The sequence below is a fragment of the Durio zibethinus genome, chromosome 28 (genome assembly GCF_047325235.1).
Source record: "Durio zibethinus cultivar Kanyao isolate XHJ-2024 chromosome 28, ASM4732523v1, whole genome shotgun sequence".
Taxonomy (NCBI): Eukaryota; Viridiplantae; Streptophyta; class Magnoliopsida; order Malvales; family Malvaceae; genus Durio; species Durio zibethinus.
Genome location: NC_143189.1, coordinates 6815099 through 6834864, shown reverse-complemented (window position 1 = coordinate 6834864; position 19766 = coordinate 6815099). Strand labels below are relative to the sequence as shown.

Sequence of the window (19766 nt, the reverse complement as noted above, 5' to 3'; positions counted from 1 at the left end):
ATTAATCGAGTTTAATCGAGTGAGCTCGAGTAGTTCGAGTTCGATCACGAATCGAGCTTGAGCTTGAAAAATAAAACTCGATCGAGTATCGAGTCTCGAGTTGTGAGTCGAGTTTGAGTTTCTTACTATTCGACTCGGTTCGACTTGTTTACACCCTTAGTCCAGAGTTCCTCTATTCATAAAGATAGAAACAAATAAAGATAGAAACAACTGAAACATATCTGTGTCAAAGTTATCGGGCAGGTCAAGGCATACCACTGTTTTCCCGTGTTGGCATTTGAAAATCACTAAAATTATAATTGATATAGTAATAATTTAAAAAGATACTTTTTACTAAACAAATTATGTTAGTTTAGTTCAATTGGTATAAACAATGTCACTTTTAGATGATAGTAGTGTCCCACATGTTTAAAGTTTTGAGCATTTATAATTTTTTTTCTTATTCTAATATTGTGAGTTTTTATATATATATAAAAAATATATATATATAATATTATGTTTATGTTGCGATTTTCTATGTATAAAAAACATATTAGGCTAGTTAATTATTAATATTTCTATTTTGGAATTGGGTTATCATCATGTTCATGGCATGGTAATTTGTAGTTGCATTTTAGATTTCACAAAATAAACAAAAGGAATTAATACTATTTAAAGTGAAATAATGATTCATCGAAATTCAGTTGCCTGCAAAACGACGACGTACCACCCAGAATTGATCAGCTTAATAAAAAAAAAAAAAAAAAAAACCTCACGGAGCGAAGCTGATCGACCCCACTTCTTTTGCTTCCTGGATCCACCGATCCTCTCTGCCACCCTCCAAACCAAACTTACCTCAAATCTCGATGATTTGAAATCTCAAATCCACGAGCAGGTCGATTCTCACTCATGCTTCCCTCTTTTCCCTTTCATTTTTCTAAAACCGAGAGAAAAATGAAAATTTTGGTTCGACAATTTGACTCTCGCGGTATCTTTAGAAAAAAGTGTGTAATTTCTTTCAAATCGATTTAATTGTTTATCCTTCTTAATTCAGGTGTCCTTTTCACTTTCTCTAATTTACTTATAATTAATTAATTGCAGTAGTGTTTTCATAGTTTCGTTTCAAGTTTTCCATTTTTTCTTTTCACGCTTAGTTTCTCAATTAATTCGCAGCGACATTTTTATTTCTTTGATTGGATCTTATATTCGTAGTTCTTTCCTAAATGCGAGCTGCGATTTACATTTTGTTGGATTCTGATTTGAACAATTTGGATCATGTCACCTTTTTATAATTTATTTTTGGCATGTAAATGTAGGGCCTCTGATGCGCTTGAATCGGTAGATTTCAGTTATCGGTTCGAGTTATTTTGGGAATTTAAATCTAAAAAAGGATGGCTTGGTTTGGTGGGAAGGTGTCCTTAGGGGGCTTTCCTGATCTTGCCGGGGCAATTAATAAACTCCAGGAAAGCGTGAAGAATATTGAGAAAATTTTCGATACTGCTCTAGGTTTCGAAGAGAAGTCTGAATCAAGCAGCAATGAAGGTACTTTTTTTTTTTTTTGCATTGTTCGCATTGTTTGTTTTTTGTGCAATCTTTATGCATTTGAATGCAAATTTCTAGTGTAAACCTCTGTTTATCATAAGTTTGACTTTAGGATATTACGTTCATTTCGGTGAATGGTAATGGCTGTTAAGAAAGAAGAGGATTTATGATCCAGAAGACAGGATATGATCTACAAGAGTTCTTTGTGAAGAGTTCTATTTGCATTCAACTAGAGAAGCATTCTTGGATTCAAGAATTCAAGTTCAACCGAACCGTTGAGCTGCAAAAGAGAGTCCATTCCAGCCGAATACTTCTTGGGATCTTTTGCCTATAAATACCTTGTTTTAAGTCTTAGGAAAAGGTGTAAGTGGTTGGAGTGACAGACCAATCCATAGTTTCTTCTTATTTTCTTTTAAGCCTTCTTTGTTCTTTAAATTTTCTGTTCTTTTAAATTTCAGATTATTCAACTTTCTTTTTAAATTTTCAATTCAATAAAGTTCTGTTTTTAGTTCTTTTCAATTCAGTTTAATTGAATCTTGATGCAATTGGTTTAATTATTAGTTATTGCAATTCAGTTTTTGATTTTTGATTAGTCTAGTTACGATCTTGCTTAATCTTCGATTAATTGTTGCAGTTTAGCTACTTTTTTCATATTATTCTCTTAATTGCATGTTAAATTTCATCCTATAACATTCGATTATTGTTATTAGGTTGAGATTTAGTTCATATTGATTCCAATTTGCATGATTTGCATGTTTAGGGTTTCCATTAGTTAAATTGCATAATTAATTGGATGAAAGTTTCGGTTTGCAAGTTTTCATCTTAAAAACAGTTTCTGTTCTTATTTATTAGATTGATTTTAATTTGAATTCTTGCATCTTTGATCTTTGGTACATTTGGTTATTGCTAGTTAAGGTCTATTGCATCTATTGCATGTATTAAAGATTAATTCAATTTCAAAACACTTCAGCTTGCACAAATTAGATTGATCTTAGGTTAATTTGCAGCATATTAGATTTAATTGGTTATTTTTAGGTTAATTTTAGTTCATAACAGTTTGGTTGCATGCCTTAATAATTAATTACCCTTAGATATATCTAGTTAAGGTTAAATTTGTGTAAAATACTGGCTGTTTAATTCAAATTGGTTTAGGTTTAGTTTGGTAAGCTTAATTTTGCATGTTATTGAGTTATTTAGCTAAGGTCTTATTCAGTTATGATTAATTGGTTTATATTACTTTGGGTTCTTGAATAATTTGCTTAATTTTGCAAGTTTAAGTGGTTATTTAGTTGCTGCATAGTTAATTGAGTTATCTTTAATTACTGGTTTGCAAGTTAATTTTTCAATTGCATTCTAATTTTAGGTTTTATTGCATATTAGGATTAGTTTGCATGTTTTAAGTTTGTTTGCATAATTTATATTCTGTTTTTGCGTATCTTATTTCAATTCTCCAAGTAAGGGTGGGACAATTTCAGTACTTGTTATTCTCATATTTACAATTTCATGGGAACAATCTTTATTTACTGCTTGTATGATTCTGTGCACTTAGAGATTTTCAATCAAGTTTTTGGCGTCGTTACTGGTTGTTGGAAGGAGTAGTTTCAATATCACTACTAATCATTCTTCTTCAAGCTTGGATTTTATTTTTCTTGCTTTAATTTGTTTTGATTTTTCTTGTTTTGTATGCCAAAAGCAGAGAGTTCTAGTTTAATGAAAGACTTATTGGCTGATTTCTTAGGTACTAACCTTTCATTGGCCCATTCATAATTGTTCATGGCCATCTCCTCTATTAGATCATAAGCCTCATCTATAGACATACCCATTAAAGCACCTCTAGCAGCAGCATCAATAGTGGTTCTAGTTTGCCCCACCAGCCAATTATAAAAAATTTGCACTTGTAACCACTTGGGCAAATCATGGTGAGGGCATCTCCTTATCAGCTCCTTATATCTCTCTCATGCATCAAGTAAGGATTCGGCCTTAAATTGTTTGAAGGAAGTAATATCATTACGCATCTTGGCTGTTTTAGAGGGAGGAAAGAATCATGCCAAGAATTTTTGCACAACGCCATCCCATGTAGTGATTGAGCCAGGAAGGAGAGACACCAACCAACATTTAGCTTTATCCTTGAGAGGAAAAGGAAACAATCTCAGTCTAATGGCATCATCAGTAACTCCATTTTGCTTAAAAGTATCACATATTTTCAGAAAATTAGTTAAATGTAAATTGGGGTGATCACTGGGTAACCCACAGAATTGCAGAGAGTTTTGGATCATATTTATGATAGATGGTTTCAATTCAAAATTATTGGCTTGATGGGCCTACTTATACTAGGTTGAAACCCATCTAATTGAGGGATAGCATAGTCCCTAAGTGTTATTTGACTCTCTTGTTGTTGGTCAGCCAGGATGGATTAAGAGTTGCTTGCTTTTTACCCTTTTTAATCTTTTTAAAGAGTTTTCTCTATTTCCTTATCTAAGGGCACTAAACTAGAACTTTCAGCTGTTGGCATACAAAACAAGAAAATCAAAACAGATTAAAGCAAGAAAAATAAAATCCAAGCTACAAGAAGAATGATTAGTATCAATATTGAAACTACTCCTTTCAATCTTCGGCAACAACGTTAAAAATTTGATTGAAAATCTGCAAGCGCTGAGAATTGTGTAAGTAGTAAATAAAGATCATTCTCACAGTGATTGTAAATATGAGAGTAATAAGTACCGAAATTATCTCACTCTTACTTATACATGGAGAATTCAAATAAGATATGCAAAAATAGAATATAAATTATGCAAATAACCTTAAAACAAGCAAACTAATCCTCATATGTAATAAAATCTAAAATTAGAACGCAATTGAAAAATGAACTTGCAAACCAATAAGTAAAGATAACTCAATTACTATGTAACAACTAAATAACCACTTAAACATGCAAAATTAAGCAAATTATTCAAGAACCGAAAGTAATATAAACGAATTAATTATAGTTGAATAAGACCTAAGCTAAATAACTCAATAACATGCAAAATTAATCTTACCAAACTAAACCTCAACTGAATTGAATTGAACAGCAAGTAGTTTATGCAAATTTAACCTTAACCATATATATCTAACCTTAATTAATTATTAAGGATGCAACTAAACTGTTATGAATTAAAATTAACCTAAGAACAAACAATTAAATCTAATATGCAGCAAATTAACCTAAGATCAATCTAAGTTGTGCTAACCGAACTGTTTTGAAATTGAATTAATCTTAAATACATGCAATAGACCTAAACTAGCAATAACCGCTTGTATCAAAGATCAAAGATGCAAGAATTCTAATTAAAATCAATCTAATAAATAAGAAAGAAAGAAAAGGACAAAAGGAAAAGATGCTTCTAATTGCTTATTCATTTCAATATAAGATTTTCAAAATTGAAAAGCATGTTGGTCATTATTACATGGAAGTTATAATGCGAATCGTACTTATGACTTCCTGTCTATATTCATTCCAGCTTCTGGATTGTGGTCCTCAGACAGAAAAGCACTCTTTGATCCAATTATGGCCTTTATGGGTCATAAAAGTGAGGAGGGTGATGTTGAGTCATCAGGAAAACTTGAATCTTCGCAGATTCCACCCAAAGTTGAGGAAAAAGAAGAGGCTAAAACTGACAGGTCACTTCATTCTCCTGATAAAACCACTGTTGAAGAGGATAAACAAGCTGCTAGGTTGGAAAAAGATAACGAACATTCAGAGGCTGGGGAGAGAGCAGATACTGCCATTTCAGACGCTTGTAAACCTGAATCTGAATCAAAACCAGTGTTTTCCAAAGCCAAGCCTTCTGAATCTACCTTTCAGAATGTTGAGTTGTCAGATTCTCTTGATAACAAACAAGAGAAAGAAAGCTCAGAAGTGGTACCTTCTGAAGATTCTGACTCCAAGGAAGCCAAATTAGATACTGCAGAAGTAGACCAAGTTGAGGATGCTGAGCCTGTGCTAGTAGAGTCAATTTATGCTGTAGACATACTTGAAACTAGAGATGAACAAAAGACACAAACAGAAGAGATTTTAGAAAAGGGTTCTCCAGTTAAAGCTGAAGATTCAAGTGATAGCCAAGCTGGTTCTGGTGGTGGCCCTGATGAGCCAGCGCCCTCAAGTTCAAACACTGTCAGTGTTGAGGAGACTAACAGTGCTTGGGAATTTTCGTTGCCCACGGTGCTTCCTTCATATGAGGCTCAAGGGACTGTTTCTGAATCAGTTTTTCTTGAAAGTGATGCAAATACTAAAAGAATTGAAGTGGATCAGCAGACTAATGATAGTGAGACCGCTGCTAAAGAAGATCTACGCTTGAGTTCTGCAACTACCTTGTCTGACTCAGCAGATTCTATGCATGAATTGGAGAAGGTGAAGATGGAAATGAAAATGATGGAATCTGCATTGCAAGGTGCTGCAAGGCAAGCTCAGGTACTTCACATTTTCCATTGTTTTATATACGAAGCATTTACTTCATGTCTCCTATACAGGCAAATTACATAGGCTAGGTCCTTTATGATGATCCATAACATCAGATGACTTATTTGTTTAATGCATTTCTTTCGTTTCAAGAAAAAGAGTATTTGGGGGGGGTTTTTGTGTATATGTCATTATCTGCAAGGCAGATTTTCTGAGAATAAACCATAGGCTCCAGCCTTTACTTCCTATGAGGAGATGCTTTTACCAATAACATTAAAAGGGAAGCTTATATACTTCTGGTTTTTGGTTATATCTTATGCCACATTTGTCCAAGAGAGAGGGCAATTAAGGAAAGAAATCTCATTTTATATTATCCATTCTGGTCGACGTTATATGGTTCTTGAATTTCCAATTTCAATTTGTTTCTTTTTCAGTCAAAAGCTGATGAAATTGCAAAGCTGATGGATGAGAATGAGCAACTTAAAGCTGTAATTGAGGATTTGAAGGTATGTATGGGCATTTTTCTTCCCCCCTAGATACTTTAACATGGTTTGGCTTTGTCATTGTGCTAGTGACACTTAGATATGTTTTGTTCATCTGTCTGTTGATTTCCAGTGCTTTGTGTATCCATTGGTTTCTTGAATAAAAATGAACACTTAATAGAGATTAAAATTAAAAAAATCCCAAGTTATCAATTAGAAGATTCAGCTCAAAGACATGGCTGTTAATCTAATAATAGTGGCAAGGTGGCATGGCTGGTGCATGACGAAAGATTGATGTATAGATGGTTTTTCTTATCTTCATTTTGCCTTCTGTAAATTTGTGTTTGATAGATAAATATATTAAGAAAAGCTTCTTATCATATGCTCATGTTTTATTGTCGCTGGTCAAGCTTTCATTTGTTTTGCATTTGGTTTTACTTCGATGTGTAAAGCTTAATATAAACCTTTACACTCCTTAGAATCATCAATTTCTATAAATGTGTCTTTAAAATTGGACTTTAGGTGAGCCCCCATGGTGAAGTTCTATTCTTCCCTGGTACATTTTATATGAGTGTAATTACTGTAAACTGCTGGTTTATATGGACTATGAATGTGGGTCTTAGAAGTGGTTGGAATTCCGTATATGCAAATCATTCTCAATGATGGGAACGATGGGGACTATTCTACTCTTTGATTTTTATTTGTGGCTCAACTTTCTTTGAAAAATTGGTAAAAGGGTTATTGGTTGGTTCAGTTTGTTTATATTGAATTGATCTAATGATGCAAATATTTGCTATCACATTTCAATGAGAAACACATATATATAGTTTTACTCATGTTATTGCCAGTGCTTGCCGTGATATATCATTCAAATTGTTGGAACCTATATCCCAAGTCATAACTGTTATGACATTTTCATCTAGTTTATTTCTCCTAGTTTTCTTTTGTCTTTTTAATTTTTGAATTTAAGTCAATCACTTTCTACCACATTCTCTTCCTTTTTTTCTGTAGCTTCTATATTAATCATCCAAGTTCAAGAAATGAGTAATAAGTGCTTCTAATTATATATTTAGAAAAATGCTCCACTGTCTTTCTCCTAATAAAAATGAAAAAGGATTGCAATTTAACAGCTGAAAGTTTGGAACCGAGAAAATCCAATGAAGCAGAAATTGAGTCTTTGCCAGAGGAATATCGTCAAAGGGTTTTGACTCTTGAACAGAAGGTATGTTCTGCACATTCCTCTTTTTCTTTTCTTTTTCTTGCTTTTCTATATTAATTTCTTGTTTATATTTTTCGTTGAGATATTGTCTTTTAGAAATGTTATGAGATTTTCCAGAAGCTTAAATCAGTAAATTTTTTTGTTGAAACTTTTGGAGTGGTGATTAAACTTCTTGTTCCTTAACAAGTGAACATAATGGACTGTTATCAATGGCATATTCTTGGGTATGCAGGAAGGTGCCTACTATTCATTGGTCTGCACATGTGGCAGAAGCCCTATTCCATCCCATAAATCTCATGGCCCTGGAAGTTTGAATCTAGGACCTCCCAGTTAAAAGCCCCAGGACCTTATTATTGAGATGCCCTCTTTGGTACTAAATTACATAATTTTAAATGCTATACTTGCTTTTAAAGTTCTAGTATACCTTCTTGCCTTAGCATTCACCTGGCAATCTCTTCTAAAGTTTTAATATTCTAACTTTTTCTATTTTATTAAAATGCCACCTTCTTTGCTACTATTTTCATTGTGCATAAATTTTTTATGTCTATCAAGTATGTGGACCTGCATATAAGCTTTCATGCTCTTTTTCTAGTGTGTTGAGTACTCAAAATTGATTGAAGGCAAGAAGCATATTAGTTGGTAATTTGGAGTATCTAGTGAAATTGATTGCGTAAAGACTATCACCATTGTCTATTGTTAGTTATACAGTTATTTCATTATTCAACATACAAGCTATTGAAGCGAGTTTGGGATCAAGGTTTACTGCGGTTGAGCTTTATCACATTGCATTTTGTAAAGCTGATTGATAATTTCTTGTAACCCATTAAGCACTTCTGATGAGAAAAGAAAAGGCATATATGATCAACTAAGTTCAACTCCAGTGGTTCTAGAAATCCTTTATTAACATTTTGTAATGTTTATAAAATAATAATTTAGTTTAGTGGAATAGGTTCCTAGTTAAGACTTGCTCTTTTCAATTGTCTTAATATTTTGACTCTGTAGGAAAAGTATTGTTATGCCATAGATATCCTTTTGCAGTGTATCTGGTTAAATGTTCTTATTGACTATGTATGAGATTAAGTATAACAGGAGGTTGTTACATGGGGTGATCTCTAGTTTTCGGCACTACCTTTTGTCTCTTTCTCATTCTCCTAACCACATCAATGATAAAGTGTTATGTGGGAAAACACTTATTTACAGCTAGTTGTAATCTTGTAATCTGTATATTTATATTTGTATCTCTAGAATTAAGTATTTGTATCCCTAGAATTAAGGAAGATTTAGTTTCCTAGTTTAACCCTTAGTTAGTTGTATATAAACCTAAGATTCTTGTATAATTGTAGATAAGCAGTATTGATAAGCAGTTTTTCAATATACATTCAGTTTTCACATGGTATCAGAGCTTTAGGCTCTTCTTGGGAAGAAAAATTTTCAGCCTTCATTGCTGATTTTTTTAGGCCTTCATTGCCGAATCCTGTTTAGGCCTTCATTGTCGAACCCTTTCAAAGAAAGATATCACTATCACCCAATTTGAGGAAATGTTAATTGGGAAAATCACTGGAGTACTACAGATGTCTCAAAAACAAGGAGAGTTCAACAGGGAAGAGATTGAAAAGCTGAGAAACTTATTGAAAATCCTTGAAAAGCCTACTATGGTATATTCTTTGGGTAAAGTTTCTAGTTCAGGTAAAGCTTCCGATTCTCATGGATTAAATGTCTCGGCTAAGCCTATTACGAATTTTTGGGTCATTGACTCAGGAGCCACAGACCACATGACACATTCCCCACAAAAGTTTAGTACATATAACCTGTGTCCTAGTAATAAGAAAATTGTTGTTGCTGATGGTTCACTTACCACAGTGGCAGGATTAGGAGATGTTCAAGTTAATCCCTCGTTTGTTCTCAAAAATGTTCTTCATGTTCCTGGATTGTCTACTAATCTGATATCTATACAAAAACTTACCAGAGATATGAATTGCAAAGTAACTTTTTATCCCTCTTATTGTGAATTTCAAGACCAGAGTTCGGGGAAGATGATTGGACTTGCTAAGGAGAAGGATGGACTATACTATCTTGAGACATCAAATAACACAAGTAGTATCAAAAATAGTTTACCTTTGTCATTTCTTTCTGAAAAATCTTCCAATAAAGACAAAATCTAGCTTTATTATTTTCGTCTTGGACATCCTTCTTTTGGAACCTTGAGAAACATGTTTCCTTCTTTGTTCAAAGAATTAAATGTTGAAGATTTTCATTGTGATATTTGCGAATTTGCAAAACATAGATGTGTGTCTTTTCCAATCAGTAACAAAAGAAGTTCTACTCCTTTTTACTTGATTCATAGTGACATTTGGGGTCCCTCTACAATTCTTAATATTTCTGGTGCAAGATGGTTTGTTTCATTCATAGATGATTGTACTAGGGTCTCTTGGGTTTTTTTACTTAAATCCAAATCAAATGTGAATAGTGTGTTTTTAAGCTTCCAAAACATGATCCAAAATCAATTTGGAGTAAGAATCAAGAGATTTAGGTCTGATAATGCAAAAGACTACTTCAACCAGAGTCTATCCACCTATTTTCAAAAAGAGGGGATTATCCATGAGTCATCTTGTGTTAATACTCCACAGCAGAATGGAGTGGCAGAGAGAAAAAACAGTCATTTATTAGCCACAACCAGAGCCTTTCTTTTTCAAGCAAATGTACCTAAATTTTATTGGGGGGAAGCTGTTCTCACTGCCACACACATTATAAATAGGTTACCTTCAAGAGTTTTGGGATTTAAAACTCCTATGGAACTACTCTCACAATTTTATCCCAACCTCAATACCACAAACAATCTCACACCTAGGATATTTGGTTGTACATCATTTGTTCATGTTCACAGTCATAACAGGGGAAAGTTGGATCCAAGAGCGATTAAGTGTATTTTTGTGGGGTATTCTTCAACTCAAAAAGGATATAAATGCTATCATCCTCCTACCAAAAAATTTTGTGTCTGCAGATGTCACTTTTGAAGAAAATAAACCATTTTTTACTCAACCTTATCTTCAGGGAGAGACTTCATTCATGGAAGATAAGGATAAAGACTTCTTTTTGCTTGATTTGCCCCCTTCTTCAACATTTACACCCATTAATTCTTATGAGTCGAAACCTGTTTCTGCTGAACCCAAGTCAAACATTGAATTTGAGTCTGAACCCATTCCAAATACGAAAGATGTGACAAAGGATAATATTGTTCTTGATTCTATGAAGGAATTATAGGTGTACTCAAGAAGGAAAGTTTCAGATCCTGAACCAGTGTCAGTGCAAGAACCTGATCGTAACTCTGGAAATGAGGTAACTACAGTTTTTGACTCTGTTTCTCAAAATGAGCATGAATCTCCTAAAACTATAACTAGTGATTATGATTTGCCTATTACCATTAGGAAAGGAACCAGAGAATGTACCAAGCATCCACTATACCCAATATCTAATTTTGTGTCATTTGAAAAATTCTCACCATCCCACAAAAATTTTCTTGTGAGCCTAAACACTATTTCTGTTCCAACTACATTATCCGAGGCATTATCCAGTGAAAAATGGAGGCAAGCCATGAAAATAGAAATGGAGGCCTTAGAGAAAAATCAGACATGGGAACTGGTAGAATTGCCTAAAGGAAAAAATCTGGTGGGGTGTAAATGGGTTTTCATTGTAAAATACAAGGCAGATGGTACTGTTGAAAGGTATAAAGCCAGGTTAGTGGCTAAGGGCTACACTCAGACCTATGGAGTGGATTACCAGGAAACCTTTGCTCCAGTTGCCAAGATGAATACAGTTAGGATTTTGTTATCATTAGCTGCAAATTACAATTGGCAGCTTCAACAATTTGATGTAAAAAATGCTTTTTTACATGGTGATTTGGAAGAAGAAATATATATGAAGGTTCCACCGGGATTTGAAGGTCATCTAGAAGCAAACAAAGTATGCAGGTTAAAAAAGGCTTTATATGGCCTTAAACAGTCTCCTAGAGCTTGGTTCGGGAGATTTGCCAAAGTGATGCTAGCAATGGGATATAAACAGAGTCAAGGAGATCACACATTGTTTATCAAGCATTCTGATTCAGGGAGAGTCACAGTTCTATTAGTGTATGTTGATGATATAATTGTAACTGGAGATGATGAAAAAGAGAGAGAATCTCTAAAACCGTGTTTGGCTAGAGAATTTGAGATAAAAGAGCTAGGGAGATTGAAGACTTCCTAGGAATTGAAGTAGCTCACTCACGGCATGATATTTTTATCTCACAATAGAAATATGTGATGGATCTTCTGAAGGAAACTGGGAAGCTTGCATGTAAACCTGCAAATACCCCTATAGATCCTACTCATAAAATTGGAGAAGCTAATGAAGATGCTGCTGTAAATAGAGAGATGTACCAAAGATTAGTTGGAAGAGTCATTTATCTCTCACATACTAGACCTGATATAGCATATGCTGTGAGTGTGGTAAGTCAATTTATGCATAGTCCTAAAGAAGTGCACCTACAGGCTGTCTACTGTATATTGCACTATTTGAAAGCCAATCCTGGGAGAGGTATCTTATTCAAAAGAGATTCGGGGTTAGTTCTAAAAGCATATACAGATGCTGATTATGCAGGTTCAGTGATCTACCTCAGGCTACTGCACTTTCTTAGGTGGTAATCTTGTGACTTGGAGGAGTAAAAAACAGAATGTGGTGGCAAGATCAAGTGCTGAAGCAGAGTTCAGAGCAATGGCTCAAGGAATTTGTGAACTACTATGGTTAAAGATTATCCTAGAAGACTTGAAGATCAAGTGGGATGGACCAATGAGACTCTACTGTGATAACAAGTCTGCAATAAGCATTGCACACAATCCTGTGCAACATGACAGAACAAAACACATTGAAGTAGACCGGCATTTCGTAAAGGAGAAACTAGACAGTGGGTTGATTTGTACACCTTATGTATCAACCAAGGGTCAACTTGCAGATGTGTTGACTAAAGGTCTCAGCAGTGCAACATTTCAAGAAATTATTTCCAAGCTGGGAATGGAAAACACCTATTCACCAGCTTGAGGGGGAGTGTGGGAAAACACTTATTTATAGCTGGTTGTAATCTTGTAATCTGTATATTTATATTTGTATCTCTAGAATTAAGTATTTGTATCCCTAGAATTAAGGAAGATTTAGTTTCCTAGTTTAACCCCTAGTTAGTTGTAAATAAACCTAAGATTCTTGTATAATTGTAGATAAGCAGTATTGATAAGCAGTTTTTCAATATATATTCAGTTTCCACATGATATAATGCTGAAAGTGCTTTGAATATAATTCAAAGGCTACCCCAATAATAGTTTGCTTCTTTTTACTATGCTGTGATTATCTCCATTACCTAAGAAGTTTCTTGCATGAGATTTGTTTCATTTAGGGTAGTTTAGAAAAGGTGCTAAATGACATGTAGTTTGCGCCCTATAGTTACAATTAATTGAAAATGGTGTCAATGTATTGTATGCTTTCATAGAAGATGATGATAAGTGGACAGATTTATAGGAAAAGGTTGTCTCTTTTAGCTCAAATATATTGTTTTTAAAGTTTAGTTGTCTCTTGGTGTGTGTCTCTTCCAGGTTTATGCTCTTACTAAGGAAAGGGATACTCTTTGAAGAAAGCAGAATAAAAAAGGTGATGCTGCTGCTCTTTTGAAGGAAAAAGATGAAATAATTAATCAAGTGATGGCTGAAGGTGAATTCTGAAAACTCCAGTTTATGTTTGATGTGATGCTTTATATCTTTTTTTTTTCTTGTTCAAAACCATATTATTTTCTTCTTTTAGATTTGTTGGCACTTGTTGGATAGTCCTCACATCATTTCTTTGTAATGTAGTTTGTGTAAAAGAGCCCAACTATTAAGGAGAATATATGAACATGCTTCATTATTAAGAAATAACTTGAGTAGGATTATCAGCCAATACATTTAAGAGAAGGATTAGGTGGGCAGGGTATAGGCTGTATATATAGAGAATTCTACAAAGGGAGTGCTTAAAGTTCTCCATATATACTGCCAAATCTTTGCCAACCTAACCCTTATAATGGAGCTAAAATCTAAGGGAAGCTTCTATAATTTACCATGTATGGGATTTTAGTGTAAAAAGTGTATTCTTGGGTGCATCTACTTAGATGTCTGGTTGAGATTTGGTTAGATTATTCCTGAGCAAATTTGATCCCTTTGTTTTCTATGCATTCTTATTCCAAGATATTTGTCTATGCTCTCAGGTGAAGAGCTTTCAAAGAAGCAGGCTGCTCAAGAAGCACAGATCAGGAAATTAAGGGCTCAGGTACGACAATATGTTTGGTGGTTGTTCGAGATTTCTAAATTTCTTGTAAATAGTCTCTTCTTTCTTTCTCTTCACTTTCTTACTTTTTTTTTTCCTTGCATTTTTGTGATACTAGATTAGAGAGCTCGAAGAGGAGAAGAAAGGCCTGACTACAAAGCTTCAAGCAAGTGCATGCCGTAGAATTGGATGATATTGGTTGATTACACTTTCTCCCTCCTATTATTTTTAGAATTCAAGATAATTTGAGCTGTAATATGAAACTCTATACTGTGTTCAGTTTTTAAACTCACTTGGGTAAAACAATGCCAACCAGATTACTTGGTTTTTCCATAGTAATACGAGTCTCAAAATTCAGTATTTGTATATCATATAGTTTTGTTTTTTATAACTGCGAAACACTGCTTGGTATAGACCTCTTGCTTCTTATTCTGTATTCACACTTATTCTGTATTCACACTTTATTCATGTGGATACTAGTTTTCATACTTAAGATTTTTGGTTCAATAGACAGAGCTTCATAGAACTACATGATGCTATTAGTTTTATAGATCTTTTCTTCTGTAAAGTTAGCCTTGTACTTGGATTCCCATGTCGTTGGTGTGACTTTATTTTGTTTATTTACCTATCAAAACTTAAAAAAGAAAAATATATACTGCTTGTTATATTTTACTAATGTTCTTTATTACTTCAGTTTTGTCTGAGTAATGTGAACAAAAAAGATTACTTAATTCTATAAGACCTGGGAGGAAGTGGAAATCTCCTAAGTTCTAGACCTGTGGGAGATTTTACTCCTGACCTTTGAGCGTTATATCATTTTTTCAGGCATATTTTTGTCCGAGAATTCCTTTCAACTGCATAAAAAGGACTTTATCATATAGTAATAATTTCTTTCAACTTGTTGATCATGAATGCTCTTTGTTCTGCTTTCAGGTTGAAGAGAACAAGGTAGAGCGCATTAAGAAAACAAGACAGCTACAGAGGCTTGCTACAAGAAACAATTGAAAAACACCAAGCAGAACTTGCAGCTCAAAAAGACTTTTATACAAATGCTCTAAATGCTGTGAAGGAGGCTGAAGAATTAGCAGAGGCACGTGCCAAGAATGAAGCCAGAACTGAACTGGAGGGTCGTTTAAGAGAGGCTGAAGAACGTGAAGCCATGCTAGTGCAGACACTTGAAGAATTAAGGCAAACCTTAAGCAGAAAGGAGCAGCAGGTTTTTCATTGTATAAATTGAGATTCATGATTTTATCATGATAATAGATGAAAAGTATGATGTTGTTGTTGTTTTCTAACCATGTAGGCAGTATTTAGAGAAGACACGCATTGCAGGGACATTGAAGATCTTCAAAAACGTTATCAAGTGTTCTGAGTTTCTACTGACTATATGTATAGATATTAAATCTTTCCTTGCTACCTTCTCTTTCAGAAATTTGTTTCCAGTAGTTCACAGCTGTAATTTTGTTTTCCAGGCAAGTGAGCGTCAGTGTGAGGAGTTGATTACACAAGTACCCGAGTCTACATGACCTCTTTTAAGGCAGATTGAAGCCATGCAGGCGAAATATGTCTTTCTAATTCTTTGTTAACAAGCTTCAAGCACTCTTGGTCTTTATTTGTTTTTTTAATTTGTTTGTATATTGATTGTTTGCTCTATTGTTAATAGGAAACAACTTCCGGAAGAGCAGAAGCTTGGGCTGCTGTCAAGAGATCTCTAAACTCTTGTCTTCAGGTGTCTAGAAAGTTATTGCATTTTATGATATCACTTGTGAAGCTAATACAGAATCCTATTCTCATGGTTATCTATTCTATTCAATTTACAGGAAGCAGAGGCAAAAACTGCATCTGCTGAAGAGAGAGTGCAGTCTGTGAATGAACATTTATCTCACACTTTATCGCGAATGAATGTTCTTGAAGCTCAGGTTCTACTTCTGTGGCTTATGTATGTTTTATTTGCTGAAACATTTGTAGATATATGCTTATCCTTTGCTTTGCTTTGCTTCGTTTCAGATTTCATGTCTTAGAGTGGAACAAAAAGCAGGTCCCTTGAGAAAGAGAGACATAGAGCTGCTGAGAATAGACAGGAATACCTTGCAGCAAAGGGGGAAGCTGATACTCAAGAAGGTTGGGCAAATCAGCTTGAGGAGTAAATTAGGGAACTAAGACGAAAACATAAGCAAGAGTTACAAGATGCTCTTCTGCACTGTGAACTTCTACAGCAGGTTGTGCTTTTGATTTATTGTTAGCTTAAAATTACTGTTAATCTCTTTGCATGCTATCTTCCTTTCTTGTGTCTTTAGCTTCAATGAAAACTCTCTTCAATGAATTGCTTTCTTGAATTCTCTTTCCTTTTAACTTTGATGATAAAAAAGAAGACGTCTTGCATTCTTCACATGATTGCAGATAATATAAGTTACATATATAGTTCAGTATTATGAAACTTCTCTCAAATTGAGTTATCTGCTGAAGTTACATTATGCATTTCTTGAGAGTTTATTATGCCTCTATGAACATAGGAACCATTTTAACTGTTAGTACATAGTTTTGATCTTATGGTTCAGCTTACAGAAGGATGCTTTTGATTTATTACACGAAGTAGAAAAGGGAGAAAGCCGCTCGGTTAGACTTGGAAAGGACAGCACGTGTGCATTCTACAGCTGTATCTGAGCAAGCCCCAATGTCAAGGCATAATTCCACTTTGGAGAACGGTATGATGCTTTGTATTGTGATGTAGTTGATCTTTATGATCTTCTTTACTTATTGTGTGACTTCTATGCAGGATGCTTGTCCCGGAAACTCTCTACTGCTAGCAGCATAGGAAGCCTGGAGGAAAGCTATTTTCTGCAAGCATCTTTGGACTCATCTGATGGTTTCTATGAAAAGAGAGATATTGGAGAGGCAACATTAAGTCCACTCTACATGAAGAGCACAACACCTAGTGCTTTTGAATCTTTCCTTCGCCAAAAGGAGGGTGAACTTGCATCCTACATGTCACGTTTGGTATGATTTATTCTTTGAGCTCTTGAAGTAAAATATATATGTCTCTACATGTTCAAACTTTGTGCTCAACACCGGATATTTCCTGATTTTGAGTTGGGGGTTATATCTTTTTACCATTTAGATAGCCTTTATCAACTAGCTTTGTCTGTTGTTCAATTCAGACTTCCATGGAGTCTATCCGTGACTCTTTAGCCTAGGAGTTAGTCAAAATGACTGCACAGGTGAGTTTTCCGAGTTTTCCATCTGTTGCCTAATTAAATGTGAGTGAGCTTTCATTCATTAATATTCTAGTCTGTTTTTCTCTAGTCATTGCCTTTAACCTAGTCTACATTTGATGCAGTGTGAAAAGTTGAAGGCAGAGGCTGCCACACTGCTAGGATTCCGTGCAGAGCTAGAAGCCTTGAGGCAGAGACACTCTGCTGCTCTGGAGCTAATGGGTGAACGTGATGAGGATGTGCATGCCTTTTTATTTTGGATTCTTTCTCATTGCTGGTAAACAAAATTTTATATTCAAGGAGATGTAGCTTACAGATGTGAATTTGATGTATGGTATCACTAGATCATAACCATATGACCTTTGCTTAAATAAATATTATGATGAAAATGAATGTTCATAATCAATAGTAATTTGAATATCATGTCTGATTGAGTTGCTGTGTTTGACTCTTTCTGGTTCACTCAAAGTAAAATGAGAATATTATGTGTTATTATTTAAGTGGTTGCATCTATCCAGCTGGAGGAACTCCGAGCTGATATTGTAGACTTGAAGGAAATGTACAGAGAGCAAGTAAACTTGCTTGTGAATAAGGTATTTTTTTATTTCAAATGTTTTTCATAATGTTTTTTATTTATTTAATTTTTTTTACTGGTTCTTCTATTTATGCTAAAAGCTACCTGTCTGTGTTTGACAGATCCAAATGAGTTCTTTGGTTGGTAACACTGCGTAAGCTAATTATTTTTTTTTTCGGGGGCAACTCCTAGGCATGATGTGCATGGTATAGTCATAACAGAACTAGTTCAAGGTGTGTGCTTTTGTGCAAGCATTTGGTTCGTGAGATATTCCAGGGGGCATACCCTTGTCAAACTCGAATGTATTCTTGTTGTATAGATTAAATCTTCATGTTAAAAATCTGTTTTCAGCCAATTTGAAATTTGATTCTTTTTTTTCTTTTGCCTAATTTTTTAATACATTATTTGTAATAAAGAGGATGATTTTTTTTTTTTCCCATAAATTCATTGTTCCTATATTTCGCACATGCATTCTTTCTAAATTATGACTGAAAACGTGGTTTTGGTACATCAAGGCCGATAGGATGAAAGCCCAAGCCCTTTTGCAACTTATTTTCATTGTGATTTCGCTGATGCTGGTTCAGGCATCAGTAACAAATCCTGCTTCATATCCTACCCATTTAGTATTTCTAATATAGATATTTGCAAGAAAACTGTGACTTTCAATTAGGAAAGTACTCTTGACCTTTCTTAATTTTTTTAATTTTTATAGTTTGCTTATAGATGTTTGAACAATGAAAAAAAATACATTTATCACTGAAACAAATGTTAGAAAAAGTCCTTTGACCATTGATCTAAAATCTCCTGTGCATTTAGCCCAAAGTAGAGAATAATGAAGGATGGTAGTATTTTTCCAAGAGAGTAGCTCAAAACACTTAATCTTCTTCGTCGTATTTGTAAGGATGACTGAACAAGAAAGTTTCAAACTAAGAACCTCATAAACCATCGGCTGAATTGAACAAGGCCAGTTAAGCAGTAAATAATGGGCTCTGACCTACTTCGTTTGTGGAAGGGTAAGGATCATTTGCAGTGTTTTGTGGTTGTGGTCTCATATTTATTATGGGAAAGAATACAAGTATTCCATTTAAAGGCCATCAGAACCCGAACCTATCATAGAAGAGGCCAAGCCTTGTCCCTAGCAAACCACTTTTAACGCTTCCATATCATATGGTAAACGAGCCGTGGGTAGCTTTCAAAATTGTTCTTTTCTAGCAATGTAACCATATAAGTTTGATTTTCAAAAAGCCAATTCCTAATTATAAACAGGAAAAAAAAATGGAAATAGGAGCTTACCTCTATAAGCACTAATTCCACTTTCAGTTGAACGGTGAACTTGATAGTTTTAAATATGATATAAAAATAATATATAAAATATATATAAAAATAATATAATTTAAAATTTTAATAAAAATTATATATGAATTCGTTAAAAATAAATAAATAAATATTTTATTATATCAACTCAAATTATAATACAATAATTTTTTAATTTTATAAATATTTAACATGAAATAAATATGATCTAAATATGATCTAAAATTTTTTTTTGTGTGCATCACTGACTAAATTGTTTGTTAGATTTAATTAGCAGTGATTGCTTTGTGGTATTTTTCTAGTATCTTTTCTGGGTTCTACCATGCAAAGCATGGTTTACCCCTATATCTTTGGTATCATTATCTTGCTCCATCTTGATAAACACCTGTTTTTCCCAATTCTAATCTATCTATTTATAGCTAAAGTCTAGAATTACATGTGAAGAGAAATATCCAAACGATTTGTTGAGAGGTCAGTTTTTCTGATTGATGCCTGTAAATGCTATAACCCTGTAACCACATCAATCATGATCATCCAAGAGGGGGTGTGAAAAGAGTTTTCATTTCCCTTTTGTTAAGTTCCACTTGCTCCAAACATCCAATGCCCAATAATTATGGAATTAGGACAGATTACATCTTAGTAACACCAATGGCAATGAAGAGAAAAAGAAGGTATTCAGAAAGCCCAG

At 34.1% G+C, this 19766-nt stretch overlaps 1 non-coding gene and 1 pseudogene across 2 annotated transcripts; both read left to right on the top strand.

Annotated features, from left to right (window-relative positions):
- Positions 1–753: 753 nt before the first annotated feature.
- LOC111280298 (golgin candidate 5-like) lies at positions 754–18201 on the top strand (annotated as a pseudogene). Its single transcript, XR_016335182.1, has 20 exons — positions 754–1033; positions 1296–1521; positions 5022–5971; positions 6394–6465; positions 7556–7663; positions 13276–13390; positions 13920–13981; positions 14097–14144; positions 14912–15194; positions 15282–15341; positions 15451–15534; positions 15642–15707; positions 15799–15897; positions 15986–16197; positions 16575–16683; positions 16755–16975; positions 17137–17196; positions 17316–17429; positions 17709–17783; positions 17887–18201. The product of XR_016335182.1 is annotated as a golgin candidate 5-like (transcript).
- Positions 3433–3538, top strand: LOC149510693 (small nucleolar RNA R71). Its single transcript, XR_016335263.1, has one exon. It is a non-coding gene; the product is annotated as a small nucleolar RNA R71 (small nucleolar RNA).
- Positions 18202–19766: the final 1565 nt, after the last annotated feature.